This window comes from Ascaphus truei, unplaced genomic scaffold, assembly GCF_040206685.1.
Source record: "Ascaphus truei isolate aAscTru1 unplaced genomic scaffold, aAscTru1.hap1 HAP1_SCAFFOLD_509, whole genome shotgun sequence".
Classification (NCBI taxonomy): domain Eukaryota; kingdom Metazoa; phylum Chordata; class Amphibia; order Anura; family Ascaphidae; genus Ascaphus; species Ascaphus truei.
Window position 1 is genome coordinate 103,063 of NW_027456840.1, and position 25,272 is coordinate 128,334.

General features: G+C 45.4%; 1 long non-coding RNA gene across 3 annotated transcripts in view; it reads left to right on the forward strand.

Annotated features, from left to right (window-relative positions):
* The window catches only part of LOC142485007 (uncharacterized), a 73,172-nt gene extending 49,142 nt beyond the window's left edge, over nt 1–24,030 (forward strand). For 2 of the 3 annotated variants that reach the window (XR_012798344.1, XR_012798343.1), the window contains exons 2-3: nt 21,665–21,784; nt 23,933–24,030. This is a non-coding gene — a long non-coding RNA (uncharacterized LOC142485007). Of the gene's footprint in view, nt 1–20,198; nt 20,312–21,664; nt 21,785–23,932 lie in introns of those variants that run through there. The other variant, XR_012798345.1, reaches the window with a different exon arrangement.
* The last annotated feature ends 1,242 nt before the right edge of the window (nt 24,031–25,272 follow it).

Here is a 25,272-nt window from a genome sequence, read left to right on the forward strand (position 1 = left end):
ATGGAGAGACAAGGGAGAGGTAGAAACAAGGGAGAGGGAGCGACAAGGGATAGGGAGAGAGAAGGAAGAGGGAGAGAGAGAAGGGATAGGGAGAGAGAGAAGGGATAGGGAGAGAGAGAAGGGATACGGAGAGAGAGAAGGTAGATGTAGAGAGAAGGGAGATGGAGAAAGAAGGAAGATGGAGAAGGGAGAGAGAGAGAAGGGAGAGAGAGAGAGTGATGAGGGAGTGACAAGGAAAAGGGATTGAGAAGGGAGAGGGTGAGAGAAGGTAGAGGGAGAGAGGAGAGAGAGAAGGGAGAGAGAGAAGGGAGAGGGAGAGGGAGAGAGAAGGAAGAGGGTGAGAGAGAAGGGAAAGGGAGAGAGAGAAGGGAGAGGGAATGACGAGGGAGTTATAAGGGAGAGGGAGAGAGAAGGGAGGGGGAGAGAGAGAATGGAGAGGGAGAGAGAGAGAGAGAAGGGAGAGGGAGAGAGAGAGAAGGGAGAGGGAGAGGTTGAGAAGGGAGAGAGAGAGAAGGGAAAGGGAGAGAGAGAGAAGGGAGGTCAGGTGTTCAGGATATCCAAGCTTCAACACAGATGCTTTAATCAGTCCCTGCTTCAGCACAGGTGGCTCAATCAGGGTCTCTGTCTTCAAACAAGCCTCTGTTTGAGCCACTTGTGCTGAAGCTGTAAAATTGTGCTGAAGCTGTAAAATCCTGAAATTCAGACCAGTTTGGGGGATTAAGGACTTGAGTTGAGCAGCCATGTGTTCAAATTCTATGATACCTATTATTTACATTTGCATCTAGAGTGCTCTTTAGAAGCGGTTTGTCTCACTTAAGAGTGATTAGAATAGGCCGCAAAATCTTTTGCTGTGTACAGGAAAAAAGAGGCATAACAAACCAAGGCTGCCATCTCTTTATATCACAAGGTTACTCAGCAAACATAACAGAAAAACACAGAGAATACACAGAACAATGCAAAGAGCCACCCACATACAGAACTGGTTGATGATAAACCAATGAATACCAAATTTCAAACCACAGAAACATTAACATTCACAGTATTTACAATCTTTAACAGAACTCTTATGGAGACAATAAAGGGGGTAGGTGCTCTGGGGAATTTCATACACATGAGCCCCACAAACAGGGCTGGTTGATGATAAACCAATGAATACCATATTTAAAACCACATAAACATTACAAGTTACAGTACTTACAATCTTTATCAGAACTCTTATAGTCAATAAATGTGGATATGGAGAAGGGAGAGAGAAAGAAAAGGGAGAGAGAAGGGAAAGGGAGAGAGAAGGAAAGGGGAGAGAGAAGGAAAGGGAGATAGAAGGAAAAGGGAGAGAGAAGGAAAAGGAAGAGAGAATGGAGAGACAAGGGAGAGGTAGAAACAAGGGAGAGGGAGCGACAAGGAAAGGGAGAGAGAAGGGATAGGGAGAGAGAAGGGAGAGGGAGAGAGAATGGAGTGACACGGGAGAGAGGAGGGAGAGAGAAGGGAGAGAGAAGGAGAGAGAAGGAAAAGGGAGGGGAAAGGAAAAGGGAGAGAGAAGGAAGAGGGAGAGAGAAGGAAGAGGGAGAGAGAAGGAAGAGGGAGAGAGAAGGAAGAGGGAGAGAGAAGGAAGAGGGAGAGAGAAGGAAGAGGGAGAGAGAAGGAAGAGGGAGAGAGAATGGAGAGACAAGGGAGAGGTAGAAACAAGGGAGAGTGAGCGACAAGGGATAGGGAGAGAGAAGGAAGAGGGAGAGAGAGAAGGGAGAGAGAGAGAGAAGGGAGAGAAAGAGAGTGATGAGGGAGTGACAAGGAAAAGGGAGAGAGAAGGGAGAGGGAGAGAGAAGGGAGAAGGAGAGAGGAGAGAGAGAAGGGAGAGAGAGAGAAGGGAGAGGGAGAGACAGACAGAAGGAAGAGGGTGAGAGAGAAGGGAAAAGAGAGAGAGAGAAGGGAGAGGGAGAGAGAGAGGTAGAGGGAATGATGAGGGAGTTATAAGGGAGAGGGAGAGAGAAGGGAGGGGGAGAGAGAGAGAGAAGGGAGTGGAGAGAGAGAGAAGGGAGAGGGAGAGCGAAGGAAAGGGGAGGGGAAAGGAAAAGGGAGAGAATGGAGAGACAAGGAAAAGGGAGAGAGATTGGAAAGGGAGAGAGAAGGAAGAGGGAGAGAGAAGGAAGAGGGAGAGAGAAGGAAGAGGGAGAGAGAAGGAAGAGGGAGAGAGAAGGGATAGGGAGAGAGAAGGGAGAGAGAAGGCAGAGGGATAGAGAAGGGAGTGAGAAAAGGGAGAGAGAAGGGAGAGAGAAAGGAGAGAGAAAGAAAAGGGAGAGAGAAAGAAAAGGGAGAGAGAAGGAAAGGGAGAGAGAAGGAAAAGGGAGAGAGAACGAAAGGGAGAGAGAATGGAGAGACAAGGGAGAGGGAGAGACAAGGAAAGGGAGAGAGAAGGGATAGGGAGAGAGAAGGGGGTGACAAGGAAGAGAGGAGGGAGAGAGAAGGGAGAGGGAGAGAGAAGGAAAAGGGAGGGGAAAGGAAAAGGAGAGAGAATGGAAAGGGAGAGAGAAGGAAGAGGGAGAGAGAAGGAAGATGGAGAGAGAAGGAAGAGGGAGAGAGAAGGAAGAGGGAGAGAGAAGGAAGAGGGAGAGAGAAGGAAGAGGGAGAGAGAAGGAAGAGGGAGAGAGAAGGAAGAGGGAGAGAGAAGGAAGAGGGAGAGAGAATGGAGAGACAAGGGAGAGGTAGAAACAAGGGAGAGGGAGCGACAAGGGATAGGGAGAGAGAAGGAAGAGGGAGAGAGAGAAGGGATAGGGAGAGAGAGAAGGGATAGGGAGAGAGAGAAGGGATACGGAGAGAGAGAAGGTAGATGTAGAGAGAAGGGAGATGGAGAAGAAGGAAGATGGAGAGGGAGAGAGAGAGAGAGAGAGAGAGAGAGAGAGAGAGAGAGAGAGAGAGAGAGAGAGAGAGAGAGAGAGAGAGAGAGAGAGAAGGGAGAGAGAGAGAGTGATGAGGGAGTGACAAGGAAAAGGGAGAGAGAAGGGAGAGGGAGAGAGAAGGGAGAGGGAGAGAGGAGAGGGAGAGAGGAGAGAGAAGGGCGAGAGAGAGAAGAGAGAGGGAGAGACAGAGAGAAGGAAGAGGGTGAGAGAGAAAGGAATGGTTGAGAGAGAGAAGGGAGAGGGAGAGGGAATGACGAGGGAGTTATAAGGGAGAGGGAGAGAGAAGGGAGGGGGAGAGAGAGAAGGGAGAGGGAGAGAGAGAGAGAAGGGAGAGGGAGAGAGAGAGAGAAGGGAGAGGGAGAGGTTGAGAATGGAAAGAGAGAGAAGGGAAAGGGAGAGAGAGAAGGGAGGTCAGGTGTTCAGGATATCCAAGCTTCAACACAGATGCTTTAATCAGTCCCTGCTTCAGCACAGGTGGCTCAATCAGGGTCTCTGTCTTCAAACAAGCCTCTGTTTGAGCCACTTGTGCTGAAGCTGGAAAATCCTGAAATTCAGACATGTTTCGTGGCTTAAGGACTTGAGTTGAGCAGCCATTTGTTCAAATTCTATTATACTTTTTATTTACATTTGCATCTAGAGTACTCTTTAGAAGCGGTTTGTCTCACTTCAGAGTGGCTAGGATAGGCCGCAAAAGCCATTGAGGTTTACAGGGAAAAAAAGAGGCATAACAAACTAAGGCTGCCATCTCTTTATATCACAAGGTTACTCAGCAAACTTAACAGAAAAAACACAGAGAATACACAGAACTATGCAAAGAGCCACCCACAAACAGGGCTGGTTGATGATAAACCAATGAATACCATATTTCAAACCAAAGAAAAATTAACATGTACAGTATTTAAAGTACGTGAATGTGACCGCAATCACAGTTATGAATAGGTATATAGGATCAAACGACAGGTGCTCAAGGGGTATAGATATAATGTTTATCAGAGTTGATCAAAAAAGATTTGATCAGAAGAGTTCCCCTTATATACAGCACTCTATTGTCATTCGTATGGTAAAGGTAGACAACAATTGGTCTTGCAGTATATTACTGCAGATCTGTCAGGTTGGCCAGAATCACTGCGGATATCAGAAAATAATAAAATTTTATTAATTCTACATAGATAATTAAAAACACATATACATGATTAAAAATCCCTTTTTGTGGCTGATATGTAAATAGGATGAGGATTATTTGGATCTATTGCCATATATCATCATATCATGACTCTCAGAGTAATAACAGCAGGTCTGTAATTGATTTGTATGTGGCTAGCTAGCAAACAAATTGGTCTTGCAGTATATTACTGCAGATCTGTCAGGTTGGCCAGAATCACTGCGGATATCAGAAAATAATAAAATTTTATTAATTCTACATAGATAATTAAAAACACATATACATGATTAAAAATCCCTTTTTGTGGCTGATATGTAAATAGGATGAGGATTATTTGGATCTATTGCCATATATCATCATATCATGACTCTCAGAGTAATAACAGCAGGTCTGTAATTGATTTGTATGTGGCTAGCTAGCAAACAAATTGGTCTTGCAGTATATTACTGCAGATCTGTCAGGTTGGCCAGAATCACTGCGGATATCAGAAAATAATAAAATTTTATTAATTCTACATAGATAATTAAAAACACATATACATTATTAAAAATCCCTTTTTGTGGCTGATATGTAAATAGGATGAGGATTATTTGAATCTATTGCCATATATCATCATATCATGACTCTCAGAGTAATAACAGCAGGTCTGTAATTGATTTGCATGTGGCTAGCTAGCAAACAAATTGGTCTTGCAGTATATTACTGCAGATCTGTCAGGTTGGCCAGAATCACTGCGGATATCAGAAAATAATAACATTTTATTAATTCTACATAGATAATTAAAAACACATATACATGATTAAAAATCCCTTTTTGTGGCTGATATGTAAATAGGATGAGGATTATTTGGATCTCTTGCCATATATCATCATATCATGACTCTCAGAGTAATAACAGCAGGTCTGTAATTGATTTGTATGTGGCTAGCTAGCAAACAAATGTTGGCAAAAATCACAGTTTGAGATCATATCATAACTCACAGAGTAATAACAGCAGGTCTGTAAATGTTTTGTATGTTATTAACTCGCAGATAGATACTTGCAAAATTCACCATTCAAACCACAATCACTGTCTAACATATATACTGGTATTGCTGCTCTGAATAGATAATTTACAGGGCAACTCTTCTGATCAAATCTTTTTTGATCAACTGATAAACATTTACAGTATTTACAATCTTTATCAGAACTCTTATAGAGACAATAAAAAGTGGATATATATACACACACACACACACACACACACACACACACACACACACACACACACACACACACACACACACACACACATTACAGTATGTGGGTGTGTATGTGTGTATATTATCTCTAGGGGTAGTTGCTCTGGGCTATTTCATACACAAGAGCCCCACAAACAGGGGTGGTTGAGCCTTTCAGGTACAGACACATCTCAAATAAACACTGATACCTTATGAATATTTCTCTATTAAACAGAAAGTAATCAGCAGCTTTGTGCTTTTTCAGTAACAGACCCTCTTTAATCACAGAAGATTCCCAGAGATAAAAAAATAAAGCAACTTACTGTATTTGAGACACACACCACTCGGTTAAACACTTTGAATTAAAGCCCAGGCCCATCTGACATCACATGATCAGTGACCAATTAGAGAATTTGTAGCAGACAAAAAAACTACAGTGCCCATGAAGCTTTGCTGCAAACTCATCCTGGAGTTCAAGAGTTTACAATGATTGATGTCTTACAACTGGGAGTGAGACAAATTGTAACAAAAACTAAATGTATCTATTCTGCTTATTGTAATGTCAGTGTGTGTGTCTGAGGTCCAGGGATATGTCATTTAATTGTGTGTGTGTGTGTGTGTGTGTGTGTGTGTGTGTGTGTGTGTGTGTGTGTGTGTGTGTGTGTGTGTGTGTGTGTGTGTGTGTGTGTGTGTGTGTGTGTGTGTGTGTGTATGTGTGTGTGTCATCTTAAATCAATCTATTCTTAACAAATAAAAATATTTTACATGTACTAATTCTCTAATTTCTTTTAATTCACTATGAATTGACTGAATTATTTTAGTATTTTTCTCTCCGCTCTTAATTATTGCTTAATTATATATTTTTTCATGTTTGTGGTTCTGAATCCACACATTAGGAAGTATAGACAGTTGCTTTCTTTCTTTCTTGCTTTCTTGCACTCTTGCACTCTTGCACTCTTGCACTCTTGCACTCTTGCACTCTTGCACTCTTGCACTCTTGTGGAGAGGGAGTGGCTCAGTGAGTAAAAGACACTGAGTGGCACTGAGAGTTTGAAGCCTGGGGCCTGGTTCAATTCCTGGTGTCAGATCCTTGTGACCTTGGGCAAGTCACTTTATCTCCCTGTGCCTCAGGCACCAAAAACATAGATTGTAAGCTCCATGGGGCAGGGACCTATATTATATTATTATAAATTATATTATTGAGCATTTCCCATTTTAAATGCAAAATTACTAACTAATATGTTTTTCTCCTTGTGCTATGAAATGCCTTATTTGAATCCAAAACTCATTGTATGAGGATAGACGCCATTGATTTTTCTTTCATTATTGCACATATGAATGTACAGCTGCAGCAGCAGCGGCCTTTATTCGAACACTTCACGCTGTGTATACTTCAGAATACCCATGTAGTGGCACGTGATCTCTTCCAACCTTCCCGCCTTATCACCCACTATCACTGCTTACTGAATAGCAGTAGGCATTAAGTGCTTGATAAGTGGCTTATGAACGCTTACTGCATAGGCGTGTGTGTGTGTCTGTGTCTATCTGAGGTACTGAGATACAGTAGGTCATTTAATTGTGTGTGTGCATGTACAAACTAAAAAAAAGTAACAGTGTTATTATAGCAATTACCAGTGTTACAAATATAGAAGTGCAAATAGCTAAAATGTAAGGAATCTACCGTTTTTTTAAAAAAAGGCGGGGAATATTCCATTGTGCATTTCACTTAATGTGACTTATTACCTTGCAATTAGATTTCTAGATATCTCTTGTATTTTCTAGGGTTACTCTTTGGGAGTACACTGGCGACACACTTTATTCGAGCTTGGCTAGTCCCACGAATTCGGGTATACCCGGGTGTATTGAGGTTTGTGACTGTTTTCTGCCCGAGTGCATTGAGTTATTTTCCAGGCAGGGATTGAAGCATTTTATTCCCGCTGGCTGCAATACTGCACAGTATATATATATATACTGCATTACAATTCATGAATTTATGCCATCTGGCAGACACGCGAAGCATTGCAGCCTATTAAATCCTAATCATTATCATTTAACAGATCAGCCGCCCATCAGCCAGGCATGAACCCAGGCTGGGAAGGCAAATGCAACGGGGCTTGTCAGAGGTGAGGAGCGGCGCATTCCAGGTATCTGCCAGGTACATACCGGGTATTTGCTCTAATAAAGTGTGTCGGTGCAGTATGTGTGAGAGCAAGAGACGGGTTGAGTGAAAGAAATAGAGTGGGAGTCAGGGTGAAAAAATGGAGAGAAGGGAAAGTGAGAGAGAAGGGAATGTGAGATAGAAGGGAAAATGAGAGAGAAGGGAGAGGGAGAGAGAAGGGAGAGGGAGAGAGAGCAGAGGTAAAGAGTGGTGTTTAAAGAGGGGGCAGTTTTAGTCGGGGAAGTAAGGCAAGGGTCATATCGAGAGAGATAAAGGGGGAGTGAGTGATAAAGGGAGAGAGAAAGGGGGAGAGAATGAGCTCTTAAAACAGGACTGCTTTAATGTTTTTAAAGCCTAAGAAATCAGATCAACATACACTGAAAATGAAGGATTTTTTAAAACCGATCGAATTGGCAGAACCAGACTGAAACAGCTTCGTACAAAGCCTTTTTAGATACAGATTGGACATGGGAGAAGGGCTTGCAGCATAGCAAACCATGCCAATTCGCATCTAGAGTGCTCTTTCGAAGTGATTTGTCTCACTTCAGAGTTTCTAGACTAGGCCGCAAAATCCTTTACGGTGTACAGGAAAAAAGAGACATAAAATACCAAGTCTATTTCAAAACAATGAATGCAACTTAAAGACTCAACATATCTGGCTGATGAATGCAAGGGTTAAACCTGGGAATACTATATTTTCAGTGTGACATGACCCTATTAAGATGCATTTCTCAAGGTTTACAAGTTACTGTATGGTTATTTTGCTGTTTAAAGTTTTTCTACCTTTTTTTGTTTAATTTCTTGAAATTACCTATGTACTGGTAGGAAGATAAATGTTTGAACAGGGGTTCTCAACTCCAGTACTCAAGCCTGTCCAACAGGTCAGGTTTTCAGGATATCCCACCTTAAGCACATGTGGTTCCATCAGGGGCTCAGTTTTCAACCAAGCCTCTGATTGAGCCAAGATATATGACACATATTACTAATGCAGGAATAAGTCATCAGAAATAGGCCCCTTGTTCAAAACAATATAACCATTTTCTCCTGGGATGTTGGAAGCATTAATATGCCTGATGACGCCATATGCTGGGCACAATGACCGAGATAGCAGCTGAGAGAAAGAGCAGAGAATGTAATAGTGTTTAAAATTGTTTCCCAATAGCTCAGATATAGCGATCAGTGAAAGAACAGTGTCCCATCAGCAGTGGCTGGACTGGATGTCTTGCTCACAAGTGCTATGTAATGTGGAAAAATGTTGCACACCAAAAATAAAAATAAATCTGAGATACTAATACCAGTGGGAGTCCGAGTGAAAAAATGGAGAGAAGGGAGAGTGAGAGAGAAGGGAGCGAGAAGGGAGTGGGAGAGGGAGAAGAGGTAGAGAGAGGTGATTAAAGATTGATTAGTTTGAGTCAGGGGAAGTGGGGCAAGGGTCATATAGAAGGAGATAAAGGGGGAGTGAGTGATAAAGGGAGAGAGAAAAGTTGAGAGATAAAGGGGGAGAGAATGAGCACTAAAAACAGGACTGCTATAACGTCTTGAAAGCCTAAGAAATCAGATCAACATACATAGACCTGAAAATGGAGGATTTTTTAAACCGATCGAATTGGCAGAACCAGACTGAAACAGCTTCTTATCAGCCGTCTACCACTGAGATGTATATTCTTTCAGTGGTAGAGAATGTATCATACCCTCCATTAGCAGTGTCTGATTACAATGGCTGCAGTGAAAGAAGTTAGGGTTAGGGTATCCTGAAAACCTGGCCTGTTTGCGGCTCTCGAGGACTGGAACTGTGCAGGCCTGGCTTACAGCATAGCAAAGTAGGCCAATTCACATAAAGAGAGCTATTTAGAAGTGGTTTGCCTCACTTCAGAGTTACTAGAATAGGCCACAAAATCCTTTGCGGTGTACAGGAAAAAAGAGGCATAACATACCAAGGCTGCCATCTCTTAATATTACAAGGTTACTAGATGCTCTGCAGAATTTTATAAATGCAGTAATTAATTGAAGCCAACTAAAGTGTCACTAATTTTAAATATCTTGGCATTTGGTTTCACTCCCATTTAAAATTTGAGTTGCATATTGATAATCTGACATCCAAAATCATTGCCAAACTGGGTGTACTTTATAGGAACAAATCCTCCCTAGGCCAAGGTGCATGATGGGTTAACTTTTGTATCTTACAGACATGCTTAAATGTAGTTAGTACTGCATTGCTGTGAACAGGACACATAGTGGAAAGTTACCTTAATTAAGAGAAACTCTCCAGAGTTGTATGGGAGTCTCCTGGGCCCTCCCCTAGGTCATGCTTATAGTGCCAGCAACGCGACTGGCGAAGTGACGGGTGACGTCACCTGCGAAAGTTATAATTTAACTTTCGGGGATGTCGCTGGCGACATGGGCATTGATTGGTTCAGAGGCTGTCACATGTGGCGACAGCCTCTGAAAAATCTGATTTCCCCAGCTCCAAATTTTGAGTCGCCAGCGTTACTCCCGTCGCGTCGCACTTACTATAAGCGCTGCCTAACTGGGATGTATACTGAATGCCTGGATGTGTTCTCTGACACATTTGTACAGCAGAGAAATGTGCCAGACTCTCAACTGTGGCAAAGCTGATAGTATACTCAGGACTGCGTGCAGTAAAAATTGATCACATAATAGCAACTATTGGGAGTCCCCTGGTTGTTGATGACATCATGAGCGCTATCCTGAGTGTCATAGAATGCTGAAATATATCCAAAGCTATGTATCCAATAAATTGAGCAGAAAGAGATAGGGGAAACTGTCCAAGCATTGCTGGAGTCAGAGGTAATATGGACCGCAGCCAGTTTGTTCAACTATCTGGGCTGTGGAAATACCAGATGGGTAGTGTAGGGTGGCTGTGCACTGTAGAACCCTAAACACAGTAGTGCCACTGTTGGTCGCTGTCATCGCTGACGTAGTTACTTTGGTGGAACATATGCTGTGAAGTATGTATATACAATTATACCAAGGTACAAAAATAGGAGAATGAGAAAAGGAACATAGAGTAGTACGTCTTTGGCTAAGAGAAGAAGAAACCACTTGATTGTCTCTCTCTCTCTCTCTCTCTCTTTTTAGATATATATATATATATATATATATATATATATTTATATTTATTTATAAATAAATATATATATATAAAAAAAGAGAGAGAGAGAGAGAGAGAGAGAGATATACTGACTGCACTGCACACAGATAGTGAGTATAACATGACCACACAATTATTACCCTATTTATTATTATCCTCTATCTACTCTATAATTCTTGATGCAATTCCTCAGATATACTACATACATTGTATCATTAATATGTCAGTGAGTTGACTGTATTACCCTGTTAATTTAATGTAATCATGTATGGTTATAACTCTGTTCCCAGGTCATTCTTGAAAATGAGAGGTAACTCTCACTGTATTACTTCCTGGTAAACATTTTATAAATACATAATCTAGTTTTTGTTAAACGAGTATAAATGGCTATTGGATTTCAGAGCGCCCTCCTGGATGCTACAAATGTGGGCGCAATGGTGTCTCACCAGTACACATATAGCAAATAGAAACAAAGAAACACAGAGTTTACAGCAGGTACAACCAAGGAATCCTTTCAGATAAAGGGATTCATCAACTGTAATACTCAATAGGTGGTATATCTCCTGACATGCACATGCGGCCTACACTATCTAGGCCATACGAAACGAACAATGTGCAAAAAGTTTTTAGAACATCGGCGCACTAATGTCAAGGGATTCGTAGTCCTTTCAGTAGCTATCAGGAAGGTGATAAACCAAATCAAGGAATTTTCTGATAAGGGGATATCAAGGGCTCAAGAGCACTATAGTCAGAGATGTACAGCGGTTCCTATGTAAATCTGAAGAGTCATTTAAAATGCATGCCCATTAAGTAATAGATATTGCAAGCTTACAAAAACTGTTGAATACAGGGACACCGATATAATCTAATACAATTAAAATTAGAATTTGAGATTGTATTATGCTTAATGAACCATTTATTGAACAAAACAGCCAGCAAATAAACGAGTGCACAGAGATATCTTCATAAGATCCCCTAATATTCTCTAAGTAGGTGGAGCATTATGAACTTTTCCCACTTTTGTTATATGAAGGGGTGATTAGATTTTCTAGGCCCAACGCCTGGAACAGGTTGAAATGTAACTTACACGAATAGCTTTGGGCAAACCTCAATGAATGAAAAGTGTTATGATATTGCCTAGATTGAATAGGATGCCTACCGAGCAGACATTATGTATTAACATTGTTTCCCATTTTGATTTTATCATTTTATTATTGTTAGAACTTTAATAAAAATTATTTTAACTTTAGTTCCTATATGGATTTCACTAGCACTATAAGTGCTATAATGAAAACACTTGGGTGAAAAAAAGAAAAATACTTTTAACCATTAAGTTTTTTTCTCATTATGGCTTTTTAAAAATATATTCATACCCATAATTACTTGCACTTTTATGTTTATTATTATTCATGTATGTTTAATAAATGGGCATCAAAGTGTCAAGGACCAAATAATACCTCTCTTAAAATGTTATTGTTGAGTTTTCCCTAGCTGAGGATGTTTGAGCTCATTCATATGTATTTTTATTCATGTCAATTTTATGCCATTATTTATTTTATTATATTTATTTAAAAAATCTTTTACCCAAGGAGCTGACAGTCAACCCATTTCACATGCTGGGAGGAGGTAAACTTAGGTCATATAGTGTTACACTGGCGACACACTTTATTCGAGCTGGGCTAGTCCCACGAATTCGGGTATACCCGGGTGTATTGAGGTTTGTGACTGTTTTCTGCCCGAGTGCATTGGGTTATTTTCCAGTCAGGGATTGAAGCATTTTATTCCCGCTGGCTGCAATACTGCACAGTATATATATATATACTGCATTACAATTCATGAATTTATGCCATCTGGTAGACACGCGAAGCATTGCAGCCTATTAAATCCTAATCATTATCATTTAACAGATCAGCCGCCCGTCAGCCAGGCATGAACCCAGGCTGGGAAGGCAAACACAACGGGGCTTGTCAGAGGTGAGGAGCGGCGCATTCCAGGTATCTGCCAGGTACATACTGGGTATTTGCTCGAATAAAGTGTGTCGGTGCAGTATACCACTGAATTTATTTGCACCAATCACCATCTATAGACATTGCACTCCCAGTGTATAAATTGGGGGCTGTTCCCCATCTGGGTTATCTCAGATGAAGTCACCTAGTGGCGAAATGCATTACGAGTTAGTGTTGGAGCATTTGCCACCAGCTAGCATGAGCTAGAACCCGTTGCCTTAGCTGCAGCACTCCTAGGCTGTGCAGAGGCATCCTGTATGATCACAGAGCTTTGTCAGCTGTTTGGAGACCAGCTACTGCGGGCCCAGGGAATCCCTTTCCTGATACAGGAAGTAGTCATATGTTTTTAAACGTATTGCGAGGGAGTGGGGGCTTCTATATACACTGGCGACACACTTTATTCGAGCTCGGCTAGTCCCACGAATTCGGGTATACCCGGGTGTATTGAGGTTTGTGACTGTTTTCTGCCCGAGTGCATTGAGTTATTTTCCAGGCAGGGATTGAAGCATTTTATTCCCACTGGCTGCAATACTGCACAGTATATATATATATACTGCATTACAATTCATGAATTTATGCCATCTGGTAGACACGCGAAGCATTGCAGCCTATTAAATCCTAATCATTATCATTTAACAGATCAGCCGCCCATCAGCCAGGCATGAACCCAGGCTGGGAAGGCAAATGCAACGGGGCTTGTTAGAGGTGAGGAGCGGCGCATTCCAGGTATCTGCCAGGTACATACTGGGTATTTGCTCGAATAAAGTGTGTCGGTGCAGTATGTCTTGGGGCTTTTTTTTATATGAATTGGAGGGGTTTTATGTGCATTGGGGAGGTGGGTGGTTGTGTGAATTTGGGGGTTGCAGATTTTTTTGTATGTATTTGGGGGTGGGAATTTTTTTGCATTGGGGTGGTTTTTTTTTGGCATATATTTTGTGGGTGGAATTATGTGAGGGAGAGGGAATTGAGTCAGAGTGTTGTAATTGATGGAAGGGTGAGAGGAGAGAGGGGGAGAGAGAGTGAGGAAAAGAGGGAGTAGGGGTAAGAAATACATGTGAGGGGGGGTAGGTTTAGAGGGAGAGTTGGGTAATTGATGGCGGGGGGAGAGTGAGAGGTGAGACAGAGGGAAGAAAAATACATGGGAAAAGGGAGGGAAATAGAGAGGGCCTACAAAGTGTAAAATGGGGGGGTTTGTGAGGTGTGAAATAGGCCTTGCAACACTACCATTTGAGTAAAAGTTGTGCCCTAAAAAAAATGTCATGGTAGGTGTGCTATGGGGTAGGGAGGGGGGCCTGATCCTTGCATTTGTCCTGGGCCCCAAGATTTCTGCTGGCGGCCCTACTGACAAGGGATTCCTCAAATTGGGCCCAGCAGAAGCTACTTCCCAAGCAAGCAATTGCCTTTTTATATTATTTGTTCTGCTTTTTACTATTACCAGTATATATATGTAACATCGCCAAAAGAAGGGTCGTGCGGTCACTGCTGTATTTCATCTCCTGTCTGCACCGCTGATAAGAGGCATAGAGGAATTTGTGAGGGCGGACCCTCGCTCTCGCAGAGGGGAGGGGTTTGATGTCTGTCTGTGTGTGTGTGTGTGTGAGAGGGAGAGAGAGAGAGTGTGTGTGTAAGAGGGAGAGTGTGTGTGTGTGTGTGTGTGTGTGTGTGTGTGTGTGTGTGTGTCACCCACCCTGTTTCCCTCTGTCTCACTTTCTGTCGCCCTCTGTCTCACTTTCTGTCACCCTCTGTCTCACTTTCTGTCACCCTCTGTTTCCCCCTGTCACCCTCTGTCTCACCCTGTCACCCTTTGTCTCACCCTGTCACCCTGTGTCACACCATGTCACCCATTTTCTCCCTGTCAACCTCTGTATCTCTCGGTATCACCCTGTCATTCTCTGTCTCACCCTGTCACCCTCTGCCTCACCCTGTCACCCTCTGCCTCACCCTGTCACCCTCTGCCTCACCCTATCTCACACACTCTCTGTGTCTCACACACTCTCTGTGTCTCACACACTCTCTGTGTCACACACACACGCACACTCTCTCTGTGTCACACACACACTCTTAACAAGGACTAATTGTAGTATAATGTAATACAATAAATAAACATGTCAAAAACGAATGTTGTTCTTACTAGGAATTTATTCAATTTTTTTTAAAGCGGGCCTGGGGCGGGGCTAGGTGATGAGTAGATTTTTTTGTTCAGCGAGTAGATTTTTGGGTGATTTGTCAACCACAATATATATATATATATATATATATATATATATATATATATATGTAAGGGGGCCACTCCCGGCTTCCCTGATGTTCCTTTGCCCCTTGCCTTACCCCTGTGGCAGTGGGGGAAGGGGATGGCGACTTTTCCCAGTTGGCGCCGCTATCTGTGCCGGCGCCGTCGGGGGCCCTGATGCTCGAGCATGCGCAGATAGCCACAGCGGCCATGTTGTGTTTGGTGCGAGGTTCGCGCAATACGCAGAGGTTGGCAAGGGTAGTGGTGGCCATTACAAGTGTACAGGAGATCTGGTAGGTTGCGCAGGTGCAGTTATGTGTAGCGGTGGCCACTACAGCTTTGCACAGGTGCAGTAGAGACCGCGCACACAGTCCCCATAGGAAAGAGGTTCTGAGTGGACTACATCCCCCAGCAGCCTCTGGTGAATGCCCTATGTTCCCTGTCACCTGCAACCAACCAGCCACTGAGACTTGCAGATTCTCTGCAGCAGGGAATTTGATACATTGTTTTGTGCAGTCAGGAAGCAGACTGGGAAGCACATGAGTGAGTGAGACTTAGGGGACAAAGGGGGAAAGAAGGTGGGCAGAGAGCTGCGAGATTCTGCCCTAGGCCAGAAATCCCCAGGCTAGAGTTGAGGCCCTGACTTCCCACTAGTGAGGGTGGGTGGTCACAGGGACAGGCCCTAGTACAGGAACCTGTCACTTTAGAGAGAGAGAGAAGTGAAGGAAGCAGAGACTGTCGCAGCACCATTACAGAGGTTTAGGATCAGACCTCTTCAAGCACAGCAGCAACCAACCGGGTGGGATCGCCCTGGAAGGTAACCCTGACGTATCTTCACCGTCGGATCCTTTGCGAAGTCTGTTTGCAGGTCCTAGCGCTGGAGCGCTCGGCAGGTAACATCCATAAGTGCACCAACTATAAATCAGTACATAGTGGCTGTGCAGTCACACACACACATACCTTACTTTGGGGGTGGGGTTGTGGTGTGGGGAGTTGGACATGGTGTGGGTACACGGTGAGGGGTTGCATCCTGCGAGACACGTGAGTTACTGTGTCTCCTAGAAGAGAGACACTTAATGTATGACATGCATAGTTATGTTACTGTTAGAAAAGTCACTGTTCTTTTATATGCTGTGTGCGTGATATTATATTATTGTCCTGTGAGGAACAACTCCCGCTCTGCTTGGAGCCATCACAGGTGGAGGCGCTGCACCATATAGTATTGTTCAGGAGGATACACCCCAGGCTCTCATTGGCGGAGGCTCAGGCCTCCTGTGAGCCTCACAGGTAAAGCACCACACTGGGTAATACATATAGCTCCCCTCACATGCACCCTATCTGCGATTGGGTGGGGGAATATGGGTTACATATATATATACTAGCTGAGAGACCCGGCGTTGCCCGGGATGTAAATGCGTAATAGGTAGTATTATTTATAAATCGTGGAACAATAGGTGACTGTTTGTTGTAAAGGTTGGATAATAATATTGAAAAGAAAGATGGAAGAAAATGTAATACGATGTTGTATAAAAATGGTTTATTGTAACCACACCACAGTACAATGTATATTTTGGTGGCATAAGTGATGTAAAAATCTGAGTCGTGTGTCCTGCTAGGGTGTGAGGCGGCGGGTGGCGCGTGGGTTGTGAGTGCTGTGTGCGAGTGGGGGTCCTGCTAGGGTGTGAGGCGGCGGGTGGTGCGTGGGTTGTGAGTGCTGTCTGTGAGTGGGGGTCCTGCAAGGGTGTGAGGCGGCGGCTGGCGCGTGGGTTGTGAGTGCTGTCTGTGAGTGGGGGTCCTGCTAGGGTGTGAGGCGGTGGGTCAGTGATGTCGGTGCGTAGGGCCGGAGGCAGCAGGTGTGTGTGGCGGCAGGTATGTGTCGAGTGTGGCGGGTGTCTGTTGAGTGCGTGCAGCGGCTGTGAGGCGGTGGGTGAAAGGCAGAGGCGGCCGGAGTAAGGGCGGGTGAAAGGCAGAGGCGGGGGTGGGGAGGCGGTAAGGCGGGCATGAAGGCGAAGGGCGGCGGGAAGGGGAGGAGGGGGTGGAGGAGGGGGGCAAGGGGTGGAGGAGGGGGGCAAGGGGTGGAGGAGGGGGGCAAGGGGTGGAGGAGGGGGGCAAGGGTTAGAGGAGGGGGGAAGGGTTAGAGGAGGGGGGAAGGGTTAGAGGAGGGGGGGGAAGGGTTAGAGGAGGGGGGGGAAGGGTTAGAGGAGGGGGGGGGAAGGGTTAGAGGAGGGGGGGGGAAGGGTTAGAGGAGGGGGGGGAAGGGTTAGAGGAGGGGGGGAAGGGTTAGAGGAGGGGGGAAGGGTTAGAGGAGGGGGTGGAAGTGTGGGAGGGGGTGGGAGGGGAAAGGGGAAAAAGAGGTGGAGGGGGGGGGAAGAGGAGCGGAGGGGGGGGTGGAAAGGGGAGCGGAGGGGGGGAAGGGGAGCGGAGGGGGGGGAAGGGGAGCAGAGGGGGGGGAAGGGGAGCGGGGGGGAAGGGGAGCGGGGGGGGAAGGGGAGAAGGGAAGGGGCGGTGGGAAGGGGGGGAGGGAGGCGGTGGGAAGGGGGGGGAGGCGGTGGGAAGGGGGGGAAGGGGGGAGGCGGTGGGAAGGGCGGTGGGAAGGGGGGGGGAGGCGGTGGGAAGGTGGAGGGAAGGCGGTGGGAAGGGGGGGGAGGCGGTGGGAAGGGGGGGAGGCAGTGGGAAGGGGTGGGGGGGAGGCGGTGGGAAGGGGGGGGAGGCGGTGGGAAGGGGGGGGAGGCGGTGGGAAGGGGGCTGGAGGGGAGGTGAAGGGGGGGGGTGGAGGGGAGGTGAAGGTGGGGGGGTGGAGGGGAGGTGAAGGGGGGGGAGTGGAAGGGAGGTGAAGGGGGGGGGTGGAAGGGAGGTGAAGGGGGGGGTGGAAGGGAGGTGAAGGGGGGGGGTGGAGGGGAGGTGAAGGGGAGGTGAAGGGGGGGGTGGAGGGGAGGTGGAGGGGGGGAGGTAAATGGGGAGGTGAAGGGGGGTGGAAGGGAGAAGTGGAGTGAGGGGAGGTGAAAGGGGGTGAGGGGAGGTGAAAGGGGGTGAGGGGAGGTGATGGGGGGTGAGGGGTGGGTGAGGGGAGGTGAAGGCCGCTCACTCACCCGTCCGGCAGGTCCCACGTGGATCTGAGGCGGGAGGCAGCGTGTTGTGGCCGCTCTCCCGCTGTGTCCCGGGCGCTCGCTCGCTCCCCCGCTGACTGTAGCGGCGCCGGGGGGGGGGGTATCGGGGAGACACTGACACTGGAGGGGAGGGGGGGGGGTGGAGGGGAGGTGAAGGCCGCTCACTCACCCATCCGGCAGGTCCCACGTGGATCTGAGGCGGGAGGCAGCGTGTTGTGGCCGCTCCCCCGCTGTGTCCCGGGCGCCGCCATCTTGGGCACTCGGCGCCGCGAGGCAGCCTGCCTGGCCACTGGCTGTTCCCCCGCCGGGGAGGGGTGAGTTGTAGCGCCGGGGAGGGGGGGGCATGTATATGTGTGGGGGGGGGAGAGGTGGGAGATATAGAGGGGGGGTCTCGCACGGCCGCTGACACTGGGTGGGTGGGGGGCGCTGAAGGGGTAATAATAGTGTGTGTGTCCCGCTGACTGTAGCGGCGCCGGGGGAGGGGGGGGGGGGTCGGGGTGAAAGCGCGGGAGACACGGGGAGAGGAGGAGGTGCGCGCGGGTGCTGCTAACACTGTGAGCCCCGCTAATGTATGTAACAGTGTGTGTGTGTGTGTGTGTGTCACTGTGTGTGTGTGTCACTGTGTGTGTGTGTCACTGTGTGTGTGTGTCCCTGTGTCCCTGTGTGTGTGTGTGTGTGTGTGTGTCCCTGTGTGTGTGTGTGTCCCTGTGTGTGTGTGTCTGTGTGTGTGTGTCCCCCCCCTGTGTGTGTGTGTCCCTGTGTTCCCTGTGTGTGTGTGTGTCCCTGTGTTCCCTGTGTGTGTGTGTGTGTGTCCCTGTGTGTCCTTTGGCCCGTCACTCCGCCTCAGGCCAATGAGAGGTGTGCGGGGGCGGGCGGGCCAAGGGACCAATGAGATTTCCCCTAGGGACACCGGACATCCAGGCAGGCAGGCAAACATACAGTGCTTTCACTAATATAGTATAAGATATATATATATATATATATATATATATATATATATATATATATAGTACCGACACACTTTATTCGAGTGTGGCCGGTACCGCAAGCCGGGAGATTTCCCGGCTTGCTAGTGGCCGCCCCTCGGCGTGCCGCGCGTCATAGACGCGCGGTCACGCGTTTTCGGGAGCGTGCGCCCCCTGCACGCGCGTCCAGGGGCTCCCCGAGGGAGCCCTGGTGTCCCGCGATCGCGGGGACAGCGGCAGGGGGTTCCGGGGGACCCGGCGGACCCGGCAGCGGTAGGGAGAGCGCCCCGATCGGAGGGCGCTCTTCCGCTGCTTCGGCGCGCGCCCGTCACTCTCGGGCGCGCGCCAGGCTACTGCTGCGGCCAAGAACGGGCAAATGCTCGAATAAACTTGGCCGCAGCAGTATATATATATATATATATATATATATATATATATATATATATATATATATATATATATATATATATATATATATACTTATTATTAGGCTATAACTGCAGCACTGATTATTGTGCTACCTAGTTCTTGTTGGTTCTTAATAGATTGCTATGAGGGATATTGTTATATGCACTTATGATATAATACACCTCATTTAGCAATCAGGACGCCACACTCCATATATTTTAGCACCCTCCCCATCAGTTACATATGTTGCTGGTACCATGGTTTTTTACCTCACTACTTCTTATTGGGACTCACACTGGTACTGTCATTTAGCGCATGAATATTTATTTTGTTCTAACAAAATTAACACAGTATAGGAAAATATGCATTTGTCAGAGGGAAAGGCCAATAATCTGGAGTCAGGTCACCCTAATGTATATTAAAAATAAACACAGGCCTGTCTGATACTCCCTGATATTATAAAGTAAAGAGGCCACTCTATAATAAATATTTACACAGGCCTTTTTAAGTCTGTCCCTAATAATCTGTAATCAGGAGGTCATTATAAGTGTTAAACAGTAGTGGTACTGTGATATTAAAGTGACAATCCCATACAAGTTTAATTCAGCCCAAATCCACACAATAATGTTAATAAATGCATTATAAATATCACATGACCATATGTATACTGGCTTAGTTCATGGCTGTGTTATTACATCATTACATGTGTAATTAAATCCGTGACATTCTCAGGCTCCCCCCTTCTGTGACAATCATACAGCCGGGCCGTTACATTGCAACACACTAATCCCGCCCCTAGTGACATCACGTAATCAGTAACCAGTCAGAGAAGCTAGCAGGCAAAGAACTACATTTCCCACAATGCACCTCGTGGAGTGTGGCTAGCAGCTACACCTTCTCTCACTAGTTTGTCTCCTGCGAGCTTCCGTACACAGCGTCTTGTTAGAGTGGGGCGTGGACATGTGTAAACTTCAATGGTGGGAAAATGAGACAGTTTTAGCTGCTAGCTGAGCAGTGGTACAGCGCTCTGTAGAAGGCGCTCTCAGTCGGGTGAGTGATTTTTCAATGTGTGTGTTTATTTTATTTCATTTCTCATTTTACTTTCACTTTAAGTACTGCATGCTTATTTTTTTCTTTGGGCATTTAGGGATTTAAGTGCTCTGTGAGACGATTCCTCCATTGAAGGAGGAGCTATGAGGCCAACCTATCACAGCTACTGTACCATCCTCAGTTGCTTTCAGTATACTGATTAATCCACGGCACAGAATATGCAACTTCAAATACATCTATCAACTGTCTATATGTTAAGCCCCCGGACAAGCATTTGCTTGTTAGTTATACACTAGTTTCATACAAGCACTTCACACAGGGGGCTTCAACTTAGGTAGTACTTGACCGGCCGGTCTGAGTGTTCTCATTTCCATATATTTCTTGCCTCTACACTTTATTTACATACTTTGTACTTATTACTGCAGTGTAGCATTTTTCCCCACACCTTAAGGTTCAGTTTATAACAGCTTTGTAGGTCACCACTGCTCCTCATTTTAACCATTTATGTGTATGTGATTAATAAACCTTTATTGATACAATTTGTGTATGTTAGAGTGCTATTCAGGGGATTCTTTTTTTCTGTGTTAGTTTTCATATATATATGTGTGTGTGTGTGTGTGTGTGTGTGTGTGTGTGTGTGTGTATATATATGTATATATTTATGTATATATATTTGTGTGTGTGTGACCTTGGGCAAGTCACTTCATATCCTCTGTGCCTCAGGCACCAATGTCATAGATTGTAAGCTCTATGGGGCAGGGACTTGTGTCTGCAAAATGTCTCTGTATAGCGCTACGTAAAACTAGCAGCGCTTTAAAAGAACATGCTGTTATTATTATTATATATAAATGTGTATGTATTTATTTATATAGCACTATTAATGTATATAGCGTTTCACAGTAGTAATACATGTGAAAATCCTATAAATAACAAATACAAATATCAGGTCATGGGAATAAGTGATTTGGACATAAAAGTAACATTTCGGAAGTGTGGACAACTAATACATCTTGTAGATTGCCTTTACAGTGTGATGTCATTGATTCAGTAGATTGTGTGCAGACCAGGACTGCAGTACAGTGTCACTCACATGGATGACTTGCGTGGTAGAAGCTCAAGAACAAGGATGTCAAACTCCAGTCCTCGAGGGCAGCAAACAGGCCAGGTTTTCAGGATATCCCTACTGAAAACCTGGCCTGTTTGGGACCCTCGAGGACTGGAGTTTGACATGCATGCTCTAGACGGAGCACAGCTGTGGGTGGGAGGTGGATTTGCTTTGCATCAAATGGTTTGGAGCAAGGTTTATTGTATGTATTATCATAATAACAATGCAATGCTTAACTTTTATTTCAGGAGGGATGACTGCAGAACAGAAGTGAATATTGAAGCCATCTGTTCCTTTTCTTGCAAAAGAGAAAATTTGAAGGACAGTTGAACAGAATGAAAATTACTACACAGAGACAGATAAGCAATGTGTATATTTCTCATTTACCATTTAGTATTTGTCGTTTTATTGACTCCACACAATCCGGCTGCTACGGGTTTCACATTGAACATTTTCATCTCTACTCTACCCCTTCCTGTGATCTGAACCATGCAAGTTTTCGTTGATTCAATACATCATGAGTAGAGTGTGGCTACAGTATGAAGTAAAGACCCAAGGACCACATCTACTACCATTCATAACAAGAACATGTGCAGTAGCGCACAGCTGCAGTTCTATGTGATTGTTATGAAAGGTTGAGGTGGTTCAATTCTATGAATCTGGAGTGGGATGGATCCTGTTTGCATCACATGGTTTCATCTAGGCCAGTAGATTATATAACTCTCAGTACAGGTTACACATGGCATCAGTATTAGTGATGTAAAGAGGAGGAAAGCTTCAATGTGGAGAACAAAGCCAAGTAATGTTGAAGTTACTCCTTTTACCATTTACTTGGTCAGTCTGTACTGTCTACTCCCCACACAGCTGCTAAGGGTCTTCCATTTTAAATACTTTCACCTCCTATTCTGCACTGCTTTGCTGCCCATTATTTAGAGATGCGTTCCAGTCATGTTTACCACTCTGAATCTCTCTGCAGTCATTGATTCAGCACATCATGGGTAGAGCATGGCTACAGATACAGAAAGCTTTTATTATTTTACCGGCTGATCATCCATAATATTGCATTAAAACATAGAATATCACTTAATTTCCAAAAGATTCAGTGATGCTGATAATGCAGAATCTCACAACATTTCCCATCATAATGCCATAATGCACCAGAGGAAGAAATAATCCTTGCTATATCTGTACATTGTGTGACGTATTACCTCCATGACCATTGATAGCAAGTACATCTTCTGTATAGAGCAGCTGTGTTATGATGCAGTTATTGATCATCATTGACATAATCACAAGAATCTTATGCAAAGGGAAATTGTCCGCAGCGAAGTGAGATGTGTGCCTGTTTTAAGTCCTCCAGCTTAACGCCCCTACACCTCCCACTACACAGACATACTTACTTATGCATACACTGACATCTGGCATACCTACACACACCCCAGGGCCACTTCCTTCCCCTGATGTCAGGGAGAGGATGGGCATGCAGAGTGCAGTAAGTCTCCACGTTACTCTGGCCAACAGTCTTGGCCTACCCCCAGCATCTGTCACCCACAACATCTGTTCCCTCCTTGTAAAGTGCTGAACTATCTCACCTGGGTCAGTGCTATAGCTGATCACAGTGCCCGATCATGATGTCACTGTGACAGGCAGCAGTGCAGATTGACCGGTCAATCAATGCAGTGCCGCACCATATGCACTAAATGAGATTTCCGTGCCCCCTGTCAGGTTACTCCCTGGGCAGTGACCCTGCTCACCCCCTCCCCTAGTTCCACCTCTGACCACAATTATCTCTCTTGGAGAGTGTAGCAAATTGGTGTTGGTGGAATCTCACCTCTGCCATGCATGGTCACAATCTGGGCACAGGACCCAAATAGTGGGCAATGTGGCACTTCTTACAGTAGAGAATAAGTAACTATATTCTTTACTTGTGTATTAAGGACCTTATTTGCATTAAAATTCAGTCCCCATGGGACCAAGACTTTCTGGCTTACTGAACAAAGTGGAATTGTTTCGTAGAGGGTGGAGAATTGTATTTTATCTGAAATTACCCCCTCTGCACAAAATACAAACAATTATACACATACACGTACCTTGTGGAAGTTGTTGCCCTCTATCTTCCTGTGGTCTCTCCCTGTTTCTCACCGTGCCTCCTCCCATTTCCTTGCACCTCTGCGTCTCCGCATATATCCCTATACTCAGAGCCGGCTCCGGTCAGTGACATGGGATGCCCAAATATGAGCATATCCATACATGGGCATCCATGCCACTGACCGGAGCCCACTCTGTTGCGGATATGGAGAGAGACTGGGAGATTTACATCCCCTTATAATTCATATGGTGCATAGTACCGGCACGTATTGTTTTACCGTTACTGTGTACCTTCCTACTTTCACACTGGTACAGTATGTGCTGCAGTGGGACTGAGAGGGATATATTGGTAACACATAGTTATTGTTGGGGGAATTCAATCCATTTTGAAAATAGTAATGCAATGTTTTATACTTTTTTTTTTGCAGTAATGAAGAATGAAAAAGTTCTGTTAAAATTGAATTGGAGGTGAACTGGAATCATCATCAACTCTGCACCAGTGTGAATTGATGTTCTTTAATGTTCTGATAAGGTACATGCAACATCTCTTCCTCAACCCCTACACCACTCTCTGCCTCTTGCCTCTCTCTCTCCACCTCCCTGCTAAGCGTATTAACCCATCTAATGTAATCCACATTCCATGTCTCACTTTACTCTTCACTTCTCACGTGCCCTCTGGAATGTCTGCTCTCTGACTAACAAGGTCTATTTGTACATGACCTCTTCTGCTCTCATCATCCACCACTTCTCATTCCCCTCACCCCTGTCCTTCTCGATACCTCAGCTTAATTGAACTCTCTCCTCTGACATCTACCCTTATCTCTAACCTCTCCTCACTTTCTGCTTAAACTAACTATCTTGTTAACTTTTACAATGCTATCATCTCCTCCTCCTCCCTCCTCCCTCCTCCATTATATATTTATATGCCCCTTCTAGGCTCTGACACACTCATCCCTCTAAGGCCATGATTATCATGGGCACATGCTTGGTCATCCACAGTGCGTGCGAGCGATGCAGAGCCGCCTCGGACCTCAGTGCAGGGATTGCTGCATACCCCAGCATCTGTAACCCACAAACAATACACACACTAATACTCCCCACAATACACACTATAATACCTCCTCAATACTAATCTCTCCAATAATATTATAGCTCCAAACACAATATACACAACACCCTTACACAAGATACACAATCTAGTACTCTCCTCTGCACCTCTACACACAATATAATACTCCCACACACACAATATACACACTACCCTCCTACCCCCATAAAATACAACCAATAATACACACACACTTTGTGGATGTTGGGACCAGCTCCCGGCATGCACCAGTGAAAGAGAGAGGCCAGCAGAAGCTCGGAAGAACTCCCTCTCTCCATCCGTGCCTCCCTCCGTTTCCCATCTTCTCCCTGTCTCTCTCCCTCCCTTTCCTTGCATCTCCCTGCGTCTTTACGTATACCCAGTCAGTGACGGCTCTGGTCACGTGATGCCTTAATATGGGCTTATCCATATATGTTCATCCACGTCACTAATGTGATGCCCGCACTGTTGCGGAGCTGGTACTTACGACGCGCACTTATTGTTTTATCAGTACTGCGTACCTGACTCTACCGGCCTACTTTCAACACTAGTACAATAAGTGCTTCACTACGAGTGAGTGGGGAATATTGGCATCACACAGTCACTGTTGAATATGCCATTCAATCCATTTTGAAAATAGTAATGCAATGTGGTTTTGTTTTGTTTGCTTTTTGCAGTAAT